The following is a 21,566-nucleotide window of genomic DNA, read 5'->3' on the forward strand; positions in this document are numbered from 1 at the left end:
TACATTTTTCTTTGTCTGCGGCACGTAAACTCTGTAACATGTTAAGGTCTCAGTGCATTCGGTGATGCATGTAAAAACCTCCACTTGCCGTGCCGTTTATTCGAAGGATGCTGGGCTCCCGGGATATTGACCACAGCGGAACCCGTAGAGAGTGTCCATATAATTGCTACCGCAAGCGAATTATCATACTTAGACTCATTTACGGCGGCATAGGAACAATTTTACTACAAGAAGCATACAATGTAATGCTTGTTTATTTCATTGTTTCATGAGTGCAACCAAAGGGATCTGACTGCGTGATATAATCATTGACTAATCGCGAATTGAATCTGCTGAAAAAGGATACCACTGTTCCAAGGAATTTGCGCTGCAGTGTTGGAGCTTACTATACTGTAACATGTAACAGCAATGGTAAAAAGGTCGTTTTCATTTTAAGGCGAAAGCTTTAGATGCCTCATCAAACCTGAAATTTGACCATCGGCGTCGGCAGCATCGGCGTCCTGTGCCGGTGGTGTCACCACAAGTGATGCAAAAATCAGCATCACGTGATGACGTCACCCCATCACGTCATCACGACAAACATATCGCCAAAATGAGTGACCTCGTGATGAAGCCACTATGGCGTCACATAACGTGCCTTCACATGATGATGTCATCACATGACATGTAAATTGGTCATAGGTGGGCCGAACACTGAGGCACTTTAAAATCAGGTCAGGTGCAGGAAGCTTTCGGAAGGGGCCTGGGCGAGGATCAATGCTTCAAATGAGAAAAAGAAGACGGCTTTCGCCTTCGAGTCGTCTTAGGCGAATTCAAAAGGATCCCCGTGAGTTTTTTGCTTACTCCTCCGCAGATTTCGAAAGGCAAGAGTGGTAGCGAAAATACTGCAGAAACAATTTTTTAATTGCGTTAGCAATTATACGGGCATTCTCGGCAAGTTTCTGCCGTCACCACCCAGGTCAGTTCAAAGTCCAAGTCGATAACATCGTTCCGCGCATCCTATGTTCTTCGCTCTTATAAAAGCGTGCGAACGCTGAGGACGAACGCGGCTGAAGCCGAGATTAAACAAGCCTTGCCATCTCCGTCACGCGAAGGGCGCATTCAACATCGCCCCTCGTGTGAGGCCTCCAGGAAAGACGAAACGCCCCGCCCGTCTTTCCAAGAGGTGAAGGACCACAAAGTGGCGTCAGTGGATGGAGGCAGAGAGGTGGGGTCACTTGAGCAGCAACTGCGCACTTTGATCATAGGGACACTATCGCGAGACCTACAGACGTCAGTAGACGGCTCGCATGCGTGATGCGCTATCGCCGCTTACCTAGCGTTGAGGCGACAGAAAGCACAAAACTCGCTGCGCTCCCAGGAGCGGCCGTCTTCGCGTAAAGAAGCATTTTGTAGAGTTACAGGAGGTCGGATCAAAATGAGTTATCTGCTAGCCTTTCTTGTACAAAACTCAAATTTGCGTCTACCGCATTGATTACTTCGCCCGTGCTGAGAACCATAATTTTTACGACGAGGCTGCTTACCTCTATCCTCCTACGGTTTCGTATTCGTGTGCAGAAAAACGTGCGCGCAAATCCACGTGACGTACATGGCGTAAACACAAAGCAGCTCGCCCCTAAACCGCCAACTTATTCTCGCGCTCGCGTTCTTCTCTGCTAGGAGATGTGCGTGCAGCTGCATTTTCATCTCGGCCGCTCAGGAAAGGCATATGAAGACGTGGACAGACGAGTCAACGAACGCGTTCGCTGTAGACTCGTACACAACTGCAATGCCACATCTTTACTTCGACCTCTGAGTGGTTTAGCGGCGCTCTAACAATTCAAGGCAAACGGCATATCCTTATTTGCCATCATTAAAAATAGAGAAAACCACAAACAAGCTTCAAACCTACATCAATCAATCAATCAATGAAACTTTATTTTCATGAATAGATATATGCAATTACAGGGATTATTTGATCGATATTCTAAAGTGGCTAGTGGCCGGTCCAATACAATGTGCAACATAAAAAATGTACAGGTCAGCTTTGTGGTAACAAACAAAAGCAATCATATAAATACAGACAACACAGTAATACATTTTTTCCTGCAGACATGCATACTTATTAGGTTGAAACTAGCCTGCCATACATAGGCACTTATTTAAAAAATACAATGAAAATCGAATCAAACACACACATGCTTACATTTCTTTACTCCACAGAAAGAATGATTTACATGCCATGCTGAAATTGCGTGCCGTTTTAATCTCTAGGGGACCATGTTCTATATTTTAGTTCTATTAAATTGTATTAGTCTTTCTCCGTAAACATTAAAATATTTGAGCAGATTGAAATTACCATTCGAAGCATGTCGCGTATTGCGTTTAGGAATTGAAAAAAAGATCAGATGTTGGATGATAAGGGGTCTGTGGACAATGGCAACACCGTCCCTCCAGTTTGGGGTAAATATTAGGTTGCAGCTGTTTGCACTTCACACGAGGACTTCGTATGACGTCCAACGTTCCTTGCTTTTTCATGCGTGTTTCCGGCTTTCATATATAAATGGAAGAACCGTCTAGCTACTCATTCAGTTCATTCTGAGACTATCATGGGTAGACCACGCAAATGAAGGACACCAAAAGAACAGCGTGAATACAACGCTACGCGAAATGCAGAAATTGGTCGCGCAAGCAATCACGTTCCACCACAGCAACCACAAAGCAATTTCAACGACCATTACTCTAAAGTAATAATAAAACATACTCTGCCATCACCGTGTCTGGTGTTTGATGCAGCTTCGCTGGAAATGAACGTTCGCAGAGCGAGATAGCGGCAAAATGTTTTGGGAGACTTTATATAGATGTTCTTTAGGGCCCGGAGAGGACGCACTCAAAATACTTCACAGGTCAAGGAACACAAAAACGTTTCCTCATGTGTATTGGCTTGTGCTATAATTATCTAGCCACAATTACACGTGGCCCTCCACTGCAGCGCCCCTCATAGCCAAGTCGCTTGAGGATGTTAACCCCCCCGAGAACAAGCTAACCTTATTGCAAGCACTACATGCAAGAAATTTAGTATTGCAACAAAACAGTATCCAATTTACTAAGTTCGAGGATAGGCCAAAGCGTGAAAAAACGGAACATATTTAACTTACAATGCAAAGCAGAGTATGAGAATGAGGGACGTCGCTGTATATCTGCTCATCGCAGTGGTCTTGAAGTGAGACGATGATTCTGCAATGTACCCCTGCGAAGGTTCTTCCCTTTTATAGAGGCCCTTTCATTACCTGGTGAAAAATGTACAGAAGGCGTACGTTTCATTCTCTTGCAGCTGTCAGTAAAAATACCGATTTAAGTGATGGATAATATCATTGACGTTCTTGCATTAAAGATCGGTGATGACCCAAACACGAGGCATTAGGACATCTTTTTTAACCTTACTTCGTAAAAGAAAACAAGAAAAAGCAGCCGAAAGTATCAGAGTACAGTGTCATCAAATTTTGATCTCGGGGCTCGCAAAGGTCAGGTAAGCGCCTGAAAGTACTTTTTTGACATTCACAATTTCATTTTAAAAAGGCTGCGCTGGGCATAGATACTCGAAAAGTATATCGAAATACATTGTTTGGAAGCCTAAAATACAGATACTGAGATACATTTGCCCTCACATGGCTCTTTTCTGACCGCTGAGAAGCCGAAGTCATTCCCCAGCCCATTTAGGCTGGCCAAGATTACCTACTTACAATGGAGCCCAATATGTGAAAACTGCACAATTGAAACAGGAGCTTCCAAAAACCATGTTCCTCGGGGGTGACAGGGTTCAAGCCCTTCTAAATTGCTCCAGCCAGCTCTCTAAACAGACGTGGAAACAGGGACAGCTGCTCAGAGCACCCTATCAGGGACTGCAGCAAGCACTCGTCACCTGAGCCGAAAATGTCAATCTTCAATCAAGCTGTCACCACCACCGCAGCATACATTTCATCAAGCCGCAACAGGCGAGCTCGGCTCCGCGGTGGGGAATCTTCGTACTATAAAACAACATTTCACGCTTGTAAAGAAATTAGGAATGCACCCTGGCACGCTGGAGCGGTGGCTGAAAGCACGACAAAGATAGCCATCTTCCAGTCAAGTCCGCTGCGACTACGGTAACGCTGCGACTACGGTAACTGCTTTTGGTAGGGCCGCGCCTTGAAAAATTAAGAATTGCGAAGTGTTGCGAAGTTTAAACGTGGTCTCCGCCCAAGGGGGTCACGTAGCAATGGCTTGCCACCCGAAAAATTCAGGCGTACTGCACTGGCTTGAGGAGAAACCATCGCTTCACCTCCTATGTCGCCGACTTGCGGCGCGCCCTTGCTAGTGTTGCCACAAACAGGAAAAAAAAGAACTTCATTCCACCCTCAGCTCGCTTCCGACAAAAGCAAAATTGTAACGAGATACTCTTATCCTGCACAGTATCGCGATGCAATGGATACATCGTAAATGTATTTCTCTAGTGAGATGCATATACATTTTGCGAATGTATGTTAAAACAGAAATGCAGATACTTAAATATATCTCTGAAATACTTTCGTGATACTCTTGTGTCGCGATACTTCCTAGCCGTTCAAAACGAAAGGAAACATTTCAGCAGTCAAATATAAAATATGTAATTACTTAACACACAGTCTCTGAAGAAAGCTCTTTCTTGTGCACCGACCTGGTAGGCGTGTCACTGACCACAGATTCATCCAAAGTGTCTACTTTAATTCGTTGGTGCAAGGAAAAAATACGCCGCGTATATAATTTTAAAAAAATACCTGAGCATATGTTTTAAAAGCGCCTCATGTGTGTTGACAGTGCCTGTGGACCACTTTTCCAAGTTATTATCCAATGAACTCACCTTTTTTTGCTTTCTTTATAGAATACTATGGTGGCTGTGGAGCTGCGGTAAAAGTCTGACAAAAATTAGTGTGAAAAAGGGAGAGACGATCTCACCAAAGCTGTTCGTCGCGTGCTTACAGGAAGTTTTCATAGCCCTAGATTGGGAATTGTTAGGGTAAGAAGTTAATGGAGAGTTTCTTAGTAACCTGCGATTCGCTGATGACATTGCATTCGTTCTCATTAATATTGCATTCATTAGTAACTTAGGCGACGAATTGCAGGTCATAATTACTGAATTGAACACGAAAAGCAAAACGGTACGACTGAAATGTAATATGCACAACGCTAAAGTAATGCGCAACGGTATTCGGCAGAGAACAGCGCTTTGCGATAGGTAGTGAGGCACCAGAGGTGATAAAGGAATACGCCTACTTAGGACACGTAGTGACCACACAGCCGAACCATGACACTGAAAGTAAAAGAATATGAATGGGGTGTAGCGTATTTGGCAGGCAACGGCAAATGATGAATGGTAGTTTGCTACTACCCACAAGAGGAGGGTACATAACATCTGCGTCTTACCAGTGCTTACCTAAGGTGCAGAAACCTGGAGGCTCACCAACCGGGCTCAACTCAAATTGATCATGAAGCAGAGAACCCTGAAAAGGAAAATGATAGGTGTAATCTTAAGAGACAACAAGAGAGCACAGAGAGAGAAATGTATTAATCAAAAGCTGGAGTTGTTAGCCTGGCTATTCGCCTCACATGCTACTCGAGGTGCTGGGTGATGATTATGATATAAACCCTGATAACCACACACGCATACATAGACTACACTGTGGGGCAGGGAACAAAGTGGCGTAAGGATATCTTTGTCGAAATCAAGAAGAAATGGAAATGGGCTGGGCATTTAGCGCGTAGGCGAGATAAGCGCTGGTCATTAAGAGTAACTTACTGGATTTCAAGGGAAGGCAAGCACGCAAGGGAGATTCAGGCGGTGGGCAGATGAGATTAAGAAGCTTACCGGAATAATATGGCCGCTGCAAGTGCACGGCCGTGTTGATTGGCGAAACATGGGGGAGTAATTTGCCCTGCAGTGGGTGCAATCAGTCTGATGAAGATGAGCTAACTTTTGTAGCGTTCGCTACACTGGCCTAGCCGGATCCGATTTCGCGTAGATCCTCATGAGCCGTGCTGCGCATGCGCGAGTATCAGTGATGTCGCACAGCTGGCTCACCGAAGTCGGCATCTCACGCGCTCTCCGCCACCGCCGCTCGCGTCTCGCCGCTGCCGGTCTGCACGTTCGGGAGGAGTGGCCACCTAGCCGCGGCAGACAAACTGGCGCCGCCGCGCGCGACTCACCGCTGCTGGTCTGCGCATTCGAGAGGAGTGACGTCGTAGCAATGGCAGACACACAGACGGCGGCGCGCGCAGCATTCGCCTTCGCTGTGCAGTCGCCGTCGGACACTGCGCTGGAGCCGCTTCATAGCGCCTCTTACTGGCGTTTACAGGTAGGTAACGCCATGGAGAAGGAGAGCGCAAATTCTGCTCAACGGCGCAGAAGAGCCGAAAAGCTTATCTCATCGGATCCCGAAGCAGTTGACAGAAGAAGGCTAATAATCCTAGACAATCTGGAAAGCTAAGAATAATCAGCTGAAGCTTTGCTAACGCTACGTATAGCCTGGCAAAGCCGAGCTAAGTCACTGCAAATTTTTTTATTGCATTACGTCACCGACCTCCTTCGGTAAAAATGTTCACATCATTCGCGTATATGCGGCAAAAGTTCTTACCGAACCAGGACAAGGCTTTCTCCGATCTCGCGAATATGCAGGATGTCTCTGATCTTGCGAATGTGCACCATGACATAAGGGGTACGTGATGGGTTGTCAACACCCTACTCACTAGTTGCAATGAAGCGTGCCACGGCCTTCATAATTTGTTTCATTACAAGGATGTGGTATATGGCTACGTTCTAGCGGATCATGTACGCAGACAAAATAAAAATAATTATTGGTGTTTTACGATGAAGAGCACCAAATGAGTAGGAGATGCCGCACTGAAGGCCTCCGAAAATTTTGACCACCTGGGGCTTTTTGACATGCACCTAAACCTACGCCGACGAGCCTCTACTATTTCACCTCCATCAAAATGAGGCAGCTATGGTGCTCGATGGCTGGTACTTTTGCGCCAGCCGTCGATCACCATAGACGCGCGACAATCGCGGCGGGTCGTAGACATAACACAAAGAACAACAATGTTCTCAACCTTCACCCCTCGCCATAGGTTTTCTTTGCCCATCGCCACAGGCGCCACCTTCCACCGCCGCTGCCGCTTGCACAGGTGTCGTGATACTCGGCTCCAGAACTCCCAGCTAATCGTTGTACTCATTTGCTTCATGACGTAAATATTGCGCTAGCGCTGTTATCAGCGTTCCCCTTGGGCCAAGCTATTGGAAGGACGCGTGTCATTCTATGGGAGGCTGAAGAGCCGCAATCGAAGGAGCGCCAACTAGCACAGAAGCGCGAATGGGCTGGAATATGACGTGAAGCCGCTGCCAGAGAACGTGCAGCCTGCGCCTTCGATGGCCTCAATTTGAAGTAGTGTAAGGGCGCAAATTTTTAACAGTTAAGATATTTAAGCTGGCAAACTTCCGGTTCGTATCGACAAGAAACTAATATTATCATGAATGACCTCTAACTTATATGACATCTCTTGTCGCCTAGCGTATGGCACATTTGCGCCTAGCTCGTGCAATGCAGTGAATAGGCAGGCGTGCTCTCTTCCTCCTCTTCTTCATCGTCTCCTTCGCATCATCATCAAACACATGCGCCCGGCTAACACAGTTCCACTGCGCCGACTTGTTCGGCGTGGGGTGCAATAACTTCGATGGGCGCGAAAAGGAGTACACAAGTCCGGAAACAAAGTGAGAAATAAGGGCAGAAAGAGATAGAAAGAAGAAAAAGAAAGAATAAGACATAAAGATAGGAAAGGAGGAAAAAAGATACAAAGACAGAGAAATAGGCACAGATTAGAAAGAGATATAAAGGAAGAGCCACAGAAAAAAGAAACCGAGAAAAACAGAGAGCGAGAGAGAAAGAGAAATGAAGAGAGAGAAACGAAGAAAACGGGAGAAAGAAATTGCGCGAGAAAAAGAGACTGAAAAAAAAACCGGAAGCGAGAAATAGAAAAAGTAGAAGAGAAAAAAAAAGGAACAGAAAAAAGAGAGAAAGAGTGAGAAAGGACAGAGAAATACATTGACAGGCGGTAAGAAAGAAATAGAAGGAAGCAGACACAAAAAGACAAAAATACAGCAATGCAGCAGTTTTGTCACGTTGGTAATCTATGTTGAAAAAATACTAAAAACGCACAGAAAACACGGAAGAGTGGAAAGAAAGGAAGAAAAAACAGAGAGAAAGAGAAAGAAAGAAAGGAGCAAAGAAATTGAAAATTGAGAAGAAACAATGAAGGCCGCTCAGCTCTGCTGTTGGTTCCAGCCTTGAGCCACCAGTGCTAGTAGCGCAAATTTTCTTTTCTATACGATGTGTTGCTCGTTTATTTCCGGTTTATACATGAATGGGTTTCTTCCGACTCAACTGGATTGACCTGACACCTATCCGACTAATCCGACCCGGATATTGACATATCGACAGAAATGTTATGCAGTGAGGGAGCGTAGTCAAAAAATCCACTTGGGCAAAGGGACATATACCATTATTGTTATAACTATTCATGAACAGGCGGTGGCGTCATTTTTGAGCCATTTGTTGATATTGCCAAAATGGCAGTTGTAGTAGGCATTCTGGGATAGTTTCAAACGGCCAATGTTACGCGCACAGATGTTCCTTTTCTTGCGGAACCGCTGAAGTGCCCACCGGGAAGCGAAGGTAGGCTAGCAACTGAGAAGACAATGCCATCAGGGCCGATTACTCCAGCTCATCGCATCTCTCAACGCATCAGCCATGATAAAGCCGTATACCCTCCCCATGCCCGCACCGCCACGCACCTGCAATCATTTTTTGTCAAGACTGCCATCGACTGGAACAATCTTCCCGCAGACATCGTCCTTCACGTCAATCATGCTCATTTCAAGAATTCCGTTGAGTCACACTTTGTAAATATGAAGTAACTTGTTTGTTTCTCTCACCCCTCATGTAAAACGCTGTGTACAGCGTCCTTGAGGTATTTTCAATAACTACATAAATAAATAAATAAATTTCTACTGTTGAAGGCGAATCTCAAGCGTCCCTTATGTTTTTTTCTTGTGGGACCATATAGTTATGCATCTCTTGCTACAACTGTTGTCATTTCCACTATATTGTGTGCACAACGCTGTTAATAAAATGAGGCGACGTCAAAAGCAGATTCGCACAGCGTTGTTAATTTTACATGGTTTATTTGCACACTTATGTTTGCATAATTTCATTACATCTGGGCTGATAAAATATTGGTGTACTTACCTAATAAGTTAATGTTTAAAATGTCATTTTTATTCCAGCTCCATCAGTGGTGGTGTGTACAATTGTACACATTAACTACGGCGGCGCGTTGCGCACCGCGTGTTTCGTCCGATAGCTTGAAATGCATTGTGTACACTTGTTCAGGCTTCCTAAATGTACAACTTGCGCTAGTTTAAGTTCACTGCCTGTGTATTGCTGCAAAGGGTCACTTTTCTGAATACACTATTATGTTCGACGATTGTTCGGCGTGCCCCATTCTAGGACCAACGTCAAGGGTATTGTTTTCTTTGCTCGAAAGAAATACAACGAAAAAACTAGCTGGGCATTGATTTTGAGCCTAAAATCTGACTTTTTGTGCAAGAGTTAAGCATGATTGGATTACAGAATAAGTAAACATTTATTTGCATGCTAATTACGAATAAGTACTGAAACTCGCAAAAAAATAAGATATTATTCCAATTTCTTGGGATCTAGTATGGAGGCCTTGGAATTACGTTGCATTAGTTTGACGCATTTTCAGACAGTCCATTATATTTCGCGCCTAAATGGGGCTAGCAAGGGGCTAGTATGTAGCTTGGGTTCTCTGTGTCACGCTGCCTGAACGGAATAACTGTTTGTGAACAATAATTCATTGAAGTCCAACCTGCTCTTTTCTCGTAACGAGGGGAAGTGTCAAAATACGTCAATATTGCAGTGCGTTGACATAGAGGCCGGGGACCGGCTTTTATCACAGATCAGCATCATTGATAAAGGCAGGTTCCCGGCCGAAAGCTCAGAATAATTTTTGTTATGTTTTTTAATGTGACGTTCTGCGATATAAAGCCGAATGCGATCGCCGTGACTACCACATGTTTTTGGACTTTAGCAAGACCGTGAAAGAGCCTTGGAGATATTTCTTTCATAACTGCAATTCACGTAGTTCGCCTACGGCAGCAGCAAAACGTCATCTATCTACCGTCTTTTCTCAAAAATAAAAATAGGGCTCTGCTTGCTGTAATCAAATTTTATTCCATCTGACTTTCTCCAATAACGAAATCTGAGTTAAACATCCTAGAACAGCTGTAGCCTCGGATGATCACCATGATGTTTTCTTCAAGAAATTATAAGGTTAATAAGAGCAATCACATAGAGGCACATGCTGAGATGCTGCCGTTAGAGACCAACAGCGGCATGTCGAAACGAAAAAAAGCAGTTAGGCGTTCTGGTTCAAAGCCCGAATTAGCTGCAGGTTGAAAAAAAAAATAAAAATCACAGTGTATCTACGTGGTGAATGATGATGAGTGGGGCGAAGCTCCGGAGGGAATCCTCGGTAAACCGTGAATCTTCCGTGTAACGTCCCTTCAATCACTATATAAAGAGTGAGAAACACTGTGTGTAAAATACAAACATCAAACTTTTATTTTTCTTAATTCGATAACGCTTGGATTGCGTTGTCCTTCATCATCACGGCTTTATGGCCAGTGAAATGAAGGGATAGCGGTTCCTGTACGGGTTGCAATTAGAAATTTGAAAATACCAGGTCTATACACGTCCCTCGGATGGTCGTTGGTTTCATATGATCAAAGGACGTGCACGTGAGAGCATATTTGGCTTTGTATTACACACTCATTATTCTTTTCGGTAATATCGACATTCAGGTCACCAACTAACACAAATGGTCTATTCTTGTACTTGTCATAATTACACAATGCCGTGTCAATGAATGACTTGATATTCCCACTCGACAAATTGGGTGCAAGGTACATGGTCATGATGATGCATCCATCAAAATCGCAGGATATTCACCGTTGTGGCTCTGGGTCTTTGGTAGTAGTTTCAGATCTAGTGCCTTTTCTGTTTGTTTGGCGTATACGGCCACACCACATGCAGGACGATCTGCATCATCGATGCACACGACTGGAACGTATCCTTTGTTATACGGTCTTTTGGCGTTCCACGTCTCGGTAAGACAGAGAACGTACACCGCAGTAAGTATGGGGTCCCGTTCCACATCGTCTACGTGGGCATGCAAAGTTCCAACGAAAGCAGTTTGCTTTCAGCCATTTTATTTACATTCCTCCTGGCTTCTAGCTCTTCTTCTAGCCTCTTCTTTTCCGCCTTCTCCAACCAATTCTTTTGGAATTATACAAAAACTAGCACCATCTAGCGATATTATATGCAATTATATATATATATATATATATATATATATATATATATATATATATATATATATATATATATATATATATATATATGGAGCGAGCGCCACCAACGCCATCTAGTGATCACTTCACGAACTAGAGGTGGCTACTACAAACAAACAAACGGAGGATGGACAGACCCATGGCATAAGGAGCTTCGCCCCTAAAACAACCTTAATAATTGTAGGAGTTTTCCGTCCCATAACCATGATATTATTATGAGGGACGCCGTAGTGACGGCCTCCGCAAATGTTGGCTAACTTAGGCTCTTTAACGAGAGCTCAGATCTAAGTACGTAGGCCTCAAGCATTTTCGCCTACAACGAAATCACGGCGGCAGTGGCCACGATTCCATACCGTGGGCTATAATGAGGTTCACTAATGTGACAGTAAGGACATGTTCGAAAGACATCATAGAAACTAAAAGCTTACAAGACCAGGATAGGGAAGCCGCTCGATACACACGAGCGCTGGAACTGATTGACAGGTTTGGTGACAACTGTGCTTCAAAACGGTAAATCGGGCTTTCTAAGAAGGAGCTATCTTTCTTGCTTAAGGATAAAATATTAATGAGAACACACAGGCATTAACACCAAGGAAAGTATAGGGGTGTTATCTGTAGTATTTAGAATATAAATGTGAAGAAAGTAAAGTGGACGAAAAGAAAACTTGCCGCCGGCAGGGACCGAAGCTGCGACGTTCGAATAACGCATCCGATACTCTGCCACTGAGCTACGGTGGCGGTCATCCTCCCGTCCACTTTGTGGGGTATATATGTAGATTTGAACCTAGGAGAGTTAGTCAGCGCCAATCGCAGTCATGACGGCGAGTGTGGAACACTCTTTTTTCTGCCTGTTGGCGTCACGTAGCAAGTGATCTTTTTACGAGCTGGCAGCTGACCAATAATCCCTCGCATACTGCCTGAAGGCATCAAGTCTGTCAGGACGAGACCCTCGCTATGAATGAAGGAAAGGAGAGTATTCTTAAGGGCTCGTTTATCTTTGTTGCACACAATATTAATCAGACCTAACAGACAATAACGCCAAAGAAAGTATACGGGGTGTTATCTGTAGTATTTAGAATATAAATGTGAAGAATATAAAGTGGACGAAAAGATAGCTTGCCGCCGGCAGGGACCGAACCTGCGACCTACGAATAACGCGGCCGATGCTCTACCACTGAGCTACGGCGGCGGTCATCCTCCCGTCCACCTTGTGGGGTATATATGTGGATTTAAACCTAGGAGTGTTAGTAAGCGCCAGTTGCGCCATGGCTGCGATTGGCGCTGACTAACACTCCTCGCTTTAAATCTTTCTTTTCCTTGGTGTCTGTTTTTTATCTCTTTTTGTGTCTGTTTCTGTCTATTTCTTTCTTCCTCTCTCTATTTCTTTCTCTTTCTCGTTGTTACATTCTCTGTTGACTTTCTTCCTTCTTTCTCTCTGCTTCTTTCGCTCTCTTTCTTCAGTTCGCTTTAATTTTCTTTTCCCCTCTTGCTTTCTGTTTTCCCTATCTCTTTTTCGTGTTCCTTTCTTTATATATCTTTCTCTCTCTCTTTCCATATATCTATCTCTTTCTTTATGTCTCTTTTTATTTCTCATGTTGTCTTGCTATGTTTCAGGGGCGAAACACCTTAGGTTCCAGATTTTTCTGTTGTGTAGCGTCCGTGCTCATGGCACATACCCGACGTTTATACCCGACGAAACTTCTGTTACATATATCTGTGTGTGTTGGGATTACGATAAGGATTACAAAGTCTCAGATAATGGGCATATCTAGCATTTAAAACAAACCTTGAATATCTGAATGAAAATTAAATCGAATAATAATAAAGGCACTATGTCTGCATAGGATCTGCACAGTGGGATGTGGAAGGTGACGTGCCTGACAGCTTGACCATTGGCTCTTCATTTCACATACCGAAAAGAAGTGATGATGAAGTAAAAACGGAATCAAGAAGTCAAGACGATATACGAAATAAAAAATAAAGAATGGTTCGGCGGGGAGGGGCGGATTGAACCATCGCGAGAAGCTGTGTGGTGTGCGTGTCGTTCTCTCGTTATTCACTAGTATTTCATCTAGTATTTGCCTTTACGCGAACACATGTTGTGTCTATATCCGCGCGTTTCTTGCTTTTGACGCTCCTGGGAGCGACGATGCCATCAAAATGCATCGGTTGCGTCGTAAATCGAGGCTTGTAAATGGTCAGACTTCTAACGAACAAAATAAATCATAAAAGAAATTAAACTCACTGCAAGGACTGTATGGTCATTCCGCCTCTGTTACTTCAAGGACAACGTATTTCGTGAAATGCTGGAAAGCGCAGCTTCGAAACTGGTAAAGGAAAAGCACAGAATACGTGACAACAGCTCTTTTTTCAAGATATCAGAAACCATTGCAGGACTTCAAATATTGCTGCTGATGGGTATACAGTATTTTCAAATTCCTTTGAAATATGAACAAACTTGACCAGACACAAATTTTCTTTTCAACGCACGATGTACATTTCATGGACTAGCGTTCGCCATTCGTTAGCACGTTTGTTTTCCACGGTTACCAACTTTTCTCAGAACGGTGGGCGGGGGAGGGGTAGGTTCATACATTAACCTAGGGAACTAGAGAACTCAGTTTTCTTTACTGCGGTACCTTCGAGACATATTTATTGTTTCTTTATTGTTGCGGCTTCTTGATGTGGTGCTTGAGCTGGCTACGTGCTGCTCGCATCATCTCCTCTTCCGGGAAAATGTACTGGCAAAAGTTGTCCCAATTCACGCGGAAGTTCAGCTTGAGTGGCTACCCTTACAAAAGCTCTTATTGAAAAAAACACACAGATTTCATTCAGCAATGTCAGCAGACGGCATTCGAAAGTTATTGCGTAATAATTCAAATATCATTCAGAAAGTTGAAGATCAGTATTGAAAATTTGCCCGCTACTCTCAATTGAAAAGCCATTAAGCAAACCATTACAGATTTATCGTAAAGAGAAAAGGAATTGACAATTCAAAATATATTGCGCATCACTTGAAATACCGTTGACGAAGTTCTTGTCACGTATTGAAAATTGGCCTGCACCATTCAATTGAAAAGACATCAAGCAAATAAATAGAGGTTTATCATTGATAGGGAATGAATTGACATTTTAATATATATTGCGGATCAATTGAAATATATTTGAGGAATTGGTTGGCCAGTATTGAAAATCGCCCCGCGACATTTCATCAAAAGACCATCGAGCTGCTCAATGTTGATTTATCATTTTAAAAATGGTGAATGTGACATTGAAGTGTTCTTGAAAGGGTTTTTACTTTGAAGAGTGTAAGGTCATTTAAACACATATCTAATGCTTGGAGCCTAGCCGATATAATTCTTGCTTTGGCAGAGCGGCGAAACGTACCTGCAAGTATATGTGTGGTGCATGCCTAGACAAGTTACCCTACATTTTCATTTGTCCATTCTTTCATAGCAACATTAACCTGAATGTGGCAACATAACTTCAGATTGCTGCTAGCTTGAATAAAACTTTTAGCAACACAGTTTATGAATACACTGCCTGTTTCTCACATTGCGTAAGGCGCGGCAAAGAAGGTTGTGTTTAAAATTTACTCAAACTTTGTAATATATCTTGAAGTTCTTCAAAGCCAATACTATACACCAGTGTCCACTACAAACACATGACACAGGACGTATCTGAGCAGTGTCATTCCTCCCTCTATCCAATCAGGTAGCGTTTGGAGGGTGCAACCAGCTATCAATAAACGACACATTCATTCACACCAAAGGTTAGCGACAACAAAGCATATGCCAAGCTGCAGCACGTTAATATTCTCATCAGTTTGTGTTTACCTCTAATAGCATGTTTATATAGACACTAGCCGAGTTTCATTGCTCTTTGGCAAAAACCATGTCAACACAAATTTCTAGCACCGCCTCTCTTTACCAAATATAAAGGTAATTAAATTTGTTTATTTACTGAAGTTGTTCATCTCTCATGTGTGCATAATTTGAAGATGTCTGCCGTTAGGTAGAAATTAATTATGCAGGAAGCGAGCAAATATTTCATTTTGCTTATTTTTCAGGATTAGCGGACACATTTCTTGAAAAACCCTGTAATGAGTCCGCTGAGGCTTCGAACTGAAGAAATGTGATTGTGAAATGTCATAAGAGTTAAAGGATATTCTCCATGGCTTTTATTTTCGCTTCATTGGTTTGACTTAAAACGTTCTAACCGAAAGGCTAAAGTTATGGCACTTGGTGACAGTGCTTATAAAATCTCTAAATGTAATCAGTAACATCTATCACACTTATCTGATATCTACAAAACAATAAAAAATTGAATCTTGATTTCTTCCCTCCGCAGGTAGTCCGGTGCCATATGGTTGCCTCCATGTTGCAAATGCATCAGAAAACAGATTTTGATCAGAATATGCAAGTAAAAAAACTTCGAATCTTAAGTATTTCACTTCAGACTGCTACTCAAAGTGGTAAGTCATCTCCAAACTGTGACGTACGAAAATAACGATGGCGAAAATAGTCTAAAGCATCGATTTCATACCTTAATTGATACCTGCAACGAACCACACTCACCTACTTGCACCTCGGCAAAACTTGGCGTAAGTTCAAAGTTTTTATAGTTTTATATCATAAAAACAGCCATACCGAAAACGTTGCTCATAGATTTAGAAATGTGCGTTCGAGTTGAGTAATATTTTGTAGTAGTCAAATCGTATATTGCAGAATGCGCATCAGCAGACAAATAAAACAATTTCCAGAGATGCATTTTTAACTCTTTCCAATAAGGTGGTCACCCACGGTAACCACCTTTTCTTCATTTTTTTCTCTTGAAGCACACGAGCCCCTCGCGTCAGATTTTATACGGCACGTTTCTCAATCTTTCAACATAGTGACAGAAGTGATGCCACTTCGTTTGGGCCTTATTTTTACGGGTTACATCGTCTTCAAGGCGCGCAACACGATGAACCCGAGATATTTTTAAAGAAATGAAAGTATGTCCGGTTCTTATTAAGTTGATAGCTTAGGACAACATGTCTTATAAGTAGCTAATACCAAAGAATCTTGAAATTAAGAGCTGTACTGAGCCAGTACGGAGCACTGTACCGCTGAAGTTGGTGGTCACCTAGAGTGACCACCGTGCATGAGGCGTCTTAAAAGGCTGGTAATATATTACTTTTATTGGTGCTTGGAGGAGAAGTTTTGCGCAATATTTGAATGAGCCTTCAAGATTGAGATTGATGTGTGCTATATACAATGTCTCCGTGCTCCAGCAGGGAAAGAAACGCTGTTTTTTGCAGCCTTCCACAGAAACTGACTGGTAGACCCGTACTGCGCTGTGGTCACCTGAGGTGACCACCTCATATCTTTCGAACTAAAGGTGCCAATTTTTTGGCTTGTTAGAAAATCGTTTTCTCAAAAAGAATTAAACTTTTTTTTGCGTGAAACTCTGTTTCCTGCCAAAAATACAGTTCTTCACATGAGAGAGTTAAAACGCGAAAAACTTTTGGGAACTTTGGGTTTCTTGGGGGAGCCTCACTTCATGTGTTTTGAGTAAGATGCCATATGTTGCAGTCATTGGAGGATATCGCATTACAGTTAAAGACTACCTTTATAGTCCAATGGTATTTTGCCGTGAGGATGAAGCTATTTTTTTTACAGCGAAAGCTGTTATGAGATCATTTCACCGGCCGTTTTAGGCACCGTAGTTGTCCGCCGCCGCCGCCGCCGCCGCCGCCGCCGCCGCTGCCGCCGCCGCCGGTGTCCGTAACCAGTATCGCTCGAAATAAGAAAAAAAAACGAAATAAGAAAAAAGTTCCAGGATGGAACGAGGTTCGAACCTGGGCCCTCTGCGTGGGAGCCCAGTATTCAACCTCTGAGCCATGCCGGTGCTTGAAACTGCTTTGCAAAAAGGTCCTATACAGGCTTCATGTCGGGAAGGAACGACATTAGCATATGCAATATAGCGTGGTAGAAGAGTAAAATAAGCACCAAGCACCAACGCGAATTCTGTAACCAGGCGTCATACAATGCGAATTGCGCAACGAGTAGGTTGTTGAATGCTTCCAACCCATTACAAAGGCATCTCCCATAATTCTTCATCGTCATCAGCCACAACATCAACAAAGTGCGCATAATGCCTTACACGCGTTTAGCAGGTACCACGGCTCTCCGTAGAATGGCGAAAAATTGCACAGTGCCTGCTTCCCTACTTCTCAAAAATTACAATGATTTATAGCGTAGTGGGTTCCTCGCAAGTGCACTTGTATTGGTTGCCAAGGAAGCCCATAAGCGCATGATCCATTTCCTCGGGGTCTCAGTAAAATTACAATGATTTATAGCGTAGCGGGTTCCTCGCAAGCGCACTTGTATTGGTTGCCAAGGAAGCCCATAAGCGCATGATCCATTTCCTCGGGGTCTCAGTAAAATTGCAATGATTTATAGCGTAGTGGGTTCCTCGCACGTCCACTTGTATTGGTTGCCAAGGAAGCCCATAAGCACATGATCCATTTCCTCGGGATCTCAGTAAAGATATTCACCCCCCCCCCCCGTTTCTCTTCCACGTCAACGTAGTTATACAGCATGACGGGAGAGGGAAATGGCGACTGGGCGTCACCCAATGCAAATTACATAACTGGTGGGCCGTTTAAAGCTTCCAACCCATTAGAAAGGGCTGAGCCATAATTCTTCATCGTCATTAGTCGTCGCGTGATCAAAGTTCACATAATGCCTTACAGACGTGTAGCTGGTGCCTCGCTTCTCCGCCGAATGACAAATAATGGCTTAGAAGGTGCTTCACAACTTCAGAAAAATTGTGATTTATGGCGTAGTGGGTACCTTTCTAGTGTACTTGTATTGTAGCCCCAGGAGAGCTTACAACGGGCTGTAGAAACGCCGCTCTTCCAGCTTTCGCTGTGACTGTGCTGCGGTTTCAGCACAGGCCTGGCGTTTTTTGCTCGCTCTTCTGTTAAGAGCACCAAACGACGCCTTACACTTGTTTAAAAGGGTTCCGTTTTCGAGAAATACTAAATCTTTAGTATACTAAATCTTTATTAGACATTTAAAACAAGCAGAAAAGCGTTATGAAATAGTATAATAAAAAGTATAACGAACACTCCTTTCCGATGTAGAAAACAAGTTTGCTGACGACCAGAAATATCATGTGCGTCATTAAGCTTCCCGACGTAGCAACTTCATTTAGGTGCCTCAGAAACGTTATTATCACTACTCTGAGAAGTCTGAATTTGAGGCTAAAGATCCTTCCTTCGCTAACGGTTGTACGTTCACTAAAGCAGGTTTCCCTCTAATTACACATAACATTTCTCTGTATGGTTTGTTCCACAATCACGCTTTTTATATTCTCTGCATGTATACTAGTTACTTTTCGAAATAGATATTAACGCACGTCTACCGAATTTAGGGAAGAAGATTTACTGTATATAATGTGATTATGCAAAAATAACTACTTACTAAGGTATTTCGTGGCCAGCTCTAATCATTATATGCTGTTTCGTTCCCTATGATATTAAAAAAAAGCCTGGAGGTTCCACATGTGACGTGTAATAGTGGAACTCCTGGCATCGAGGAAGTGGTATCGATAGTTTAACTCAAAAAAATTGTCCCAATGGTGATTGTGCAAATATGTTCAGTCCAGTAAGTAGTGTTTTATGCAGGGTAGCTAAATACTGTTACCTGAGTATTTAATTTTGAAAAATGTGGCATAGATCACGCGTAGTCGGAATCGATTTCATGCGAAGTAGTCGGGCAGTATCAGCCCATTTTGAATTTTTCGCTTTGTGCCAAGTGCTGCGAGATGGATGGACGTCTCTGTAAATTTAATACTTACTCATTATACTATTTCCTAACGCTTTTCTTCTTGTTTGAAATGTCGAATAAAGATTTAGTATCTGTAGTGGCGAGGCCATTTCTCGAAAACTGAACTCTTTAAAACAAGTGTAAGGCGTCCTTCGGTGCCCTTTAACACAAGAGCGAGCAAAAAAAAAATAGCTTCATCCTGATAGCAAAATACCATCGGACTATAAAGGAAGTTTTTAACTGTAATGCGATATCCTCCAATGACTGCAATATATGGCATCATACTCAAAACACATGAAGTGTGGCTCCCCAAAAAACCGAAAGTTCCCAAAAGCTATTTCGCGTTTTAACTCTTTCATGTACAGAAGTGCATTTTTGGTAGAAAACAGAGTTTCATGCAAACGAAACGGTGAATTATTTTTGAGAAAACGATTTTCTCAGAAGCAAAAAAATTTCGCACCTTTAGTTCAAAAGATATGATGTGGTCACCTCAGGTGACCACAGTGCAGTACGGGTCTACCAGTCAGTTTCAGTGGAAGGCTTCAAAACAGTGTTTCTTTTCCTTCTGAAGCACAGAGACATTGCATATACCACACATTCATCTCAATCTTGAAGGCTCGTTCAAATTATTGCGCAAAACTTCTCTTCCGAGCCCCAATAAAAATAATATATTACCTGCTGAGTTCCGTGACCTGTCGCTGCGTTCGTGGCAAAGACCAAATAAAAAACGATCTTCAACGCGTAGTGACTTTATGCCGGTAGTTGTATACAAGCGTAAAAGTTGGCCCCTGACGAGCGACAGGAGCATGCAATTCATGTGAAGCTTCGCAATATGAAAATCAAAGTAGCGGAGGATCAGAAATACTGGTGTTTATTACACATGTATATGTAGGCAGGTTATTTTACGTATCAGCGTGGCCTCTTCACATCACAAGCTGGCATCGTAAACAGGGAGCGCTACACACTTGTCATATGCTTTATCACAATATACAGTTGTGTAGTGTGGATGCTTTTTTTGGGTGCACTATTCTCTGAAACTAGTGTTGTGTGTTGTGTTCTGTGCGCGGCACCAAAGAATGCGCGCACATTGCGCTCCACACGCTGAAGTTTCACTATAGGCTAGCAAGACGCCGCGAAAAATATTACGTTCTGGAGGCTAACGGCTTCAAACATAATATTGCCACGTGCTATTGCTATTGCTATTCTAATGTAACTGTTCCGTTACACGTACATGCACAAACCACGCCCGAATGCCTGGGAACCTTCCAGATTAGTTCAAAATCTCATAGTAGGCTTGAGCGCGCAAGCGTCAGAACAGTGTATGCTGGAGTAACGCGGCCACCGGCGATAAGGCTCGAATGTCTGATACTGCATGTGTAAATGCCGACGCGCTTACCGCATATCAATCTATCGATGTCCGACGATCTGTTTGCCGCTATCAGTGTGCAGCGTGTATTTGTAGTCTTGCTTTGCGTTTCGCGGCCACAGGTTCGCCCAAAAAAGAGTTTCGCCTTGAACACGCCGGCTACTGCCTTCGTCAACGTCACGACCACGTGACAATAATGAGGATATAGAGGGGGCACACATTCTGAGGATCCGCGCCGATAGTTACCAGGACAAGGGGGTGTAAGACGATTAAGATGGGTAATGCGTGCGTTCGCAGCCAAGAACCAGCGTTTCTACACAAAGGCAGCTTTAGAATAGCGTATGCTAAGCTTTGTGTTAGCGAGGCCTCAGTACGAGATAGTTGCTATTCCATTTCTAATTGTGATTACAGCGCAAGGGAAGACACGAGACAGAGACCAACGAAGACGAGCGCTGTTGTTGGTCTCTCTCTCATGTCTTCCCTTGCACCGTAATCGCAATTCAATTTTTTTTTAACCTTTCTCGCCCCTGCGCATGCCTCGTCCATTATTCTGCAGCACGCCCCCGTTAAGTGACGGAAATAGACGGCGATCCCAAACGAACGTTTTCCGCGTACGCTTTTCTAACCCCCGTATTCAGAAACGCTCCTTGTCTTGAACTTGACTTGCCACCGCCTTCAACAAGTTTCGAACGCGCTGCATTTAGGCGGTGCCAAGGCAGCACAAACGCGTTTGCAACGCGCTGCCCAAAGCGGTGCCAAGTCAAGTTCAAGTCAAGGAGCGTTTCTGAATACGGGGGTAAAACCACCTATTGTGTGCAACAAAGATTGCACAGGAAAGAAACGCTGCGGCCCGTTCAAAAACAGGATTTGCATTTGACAAGTAGGTTTTGTGATGAATGAA

General features: G+C 43.4%; 1 long non-coding RNA gene across 1 annotated transcript in view; it reads left to right on the forward strand.

The window, feature by feature from the left end:
• Nucleotides 1–3,040: 3,040 nt before the first annotated feature.
• LOC125759832 (uncharacterized) overlaps nt 3,041–21,566 on the forward strand; it is an 84,061-nt gene continuing 65,535 nt past the window's right edge. Inside the window, exon 1 of the long non-coding RNA XR_007417537.1 lies at nt 3,041–3,508. This is a non-coding gene — a long non-coding RNA (uncharacterized LOC125759832). The remainder of the gene's footprint in view (nt 3,509–21,566) is intronic.

Source organism: Rhipicephalus sanguineus, chromosome 9 (assembly GCF_013339695.2).
Source record: "Rhipicephalus sanguineus isolate Rsan-2018 chromosome 9, BIME_Rsan_1.4, whole genome shotgun sequence".
In the NCBI taxonomy this organism is placed as follows: domain Eukaryota; kingdom Metazoa; phylum Arthropoda; class Arachnida; order Ixodida; family Ixodidae; genus Rhipicephalus; species Rhipicephalus sanguineus.